The sequence below is a fragment of the Teleopsis dalmanni genome, chromosome 2 (genome assembly GCF_002237135.1).
Source record: "Teleopsis dalmanni isolate 2A chromosome 2, ASM223713v2, whole genome shotgun sequence".
Classification (NCBI taxonomy): domain Eukaryota; kingdom Metazoa; phylum Arthropoda; class Insecta; order Diptera; family Diopsidae; genus Teleopsis; species Teleopsis dalmanni.
The window spans coordinates 120,922,678-120,923,858 of NC_051847.1; positions in this window are offsets into that span (position 1 = coordinate 120,922,678).

Consider the following 1,181-nt stretch of genomic DNA (forward strand, 5'->3'; position numbering starts at 1 on the left):
ATAATTAAGTTAACATATCCGGTGCAGTTCAAATTTTATAGGAATTTTAACTTTATTTTATTATTAGTTTTATTAATTTAACTTTGCAGCCTTAGTTCCGAAAATGTCTTAAAACAAAAAAATTGTAATTTTTAATTTTATGACCGTTAGCCCTACATATTTGTGTGTCTTCTGAAATTGTTTTATGTGCTCTTAAAAGTTGTTTGTCAAAATTTTATTATATTTGTCTCATTAACACTAACCTTTGTCAACTAAATCTCAAAAGGTGCATAAGTAATAAAACCAACTAATTTGTTAGTTATCTGGCCAAAGTTTAAAAGCAAAGTGCTGCGTATGTCCACTATAACGCATTACAAAGCACTAAGAAACATCAATAAAAATGTTAGAGAAACTGTGTAGAAGAAAAGTAGTGTACTTACTTAGCAGAGTCATAGTTCTTATAACTGTTTATGACTGGAAATATCATGTAGAATATTAAAAAAATTTGAAAAAACATAAAACATAGAGTAGTTTATATGTAATTGTATTGGTATTATAACTTGGTATTATGACACGAGCAGTTGGTATATGTAAATTCCGTTCATTTTTAATTAAAGCGTTAAACGATAGACAAAATATGAACAGAATGGAATACATATCCATCCATAAAATAAGAAAGAAACTTAATTGTCAAAATTACTGGTGTATATCTATTATCAATGATACATGCTTTGCAGGACTATAGGCGTTTATCGATCTATGTTAACAACAAACAAGTCTCGTATAAACCAATGATTTTTGAAGAGTCTAATAAGTATATATATGAAACAGTATAAAGCAACTTGTTGTTTCAAGCGAGCGGATAACACTATTGAAAACGACTGTTAGAATATTATAGCGTATTTAAATTACAGAACAACAAAAAGAAACGAGTTACTTTATAAGAATTGATCGAAATGAAGAACACATTTCTGGAATTATACTGCAGTTCCGGAATCTGTGAACGTTGGACACAACAAAAAGTACATGGAATTTGGTAATCTGGTAACGAGCATTGGGATACAAATTCGGTTTTAATTTGGAATTACATTTTCAAATTGAGACTTCTGGAGATCCAAAAGTGGAACATCACTACATAAAAGTGGTTTTAAATCTTAATAATACGCCATAAATTAAGACTAGCGTCCACGTGTATGAAAATT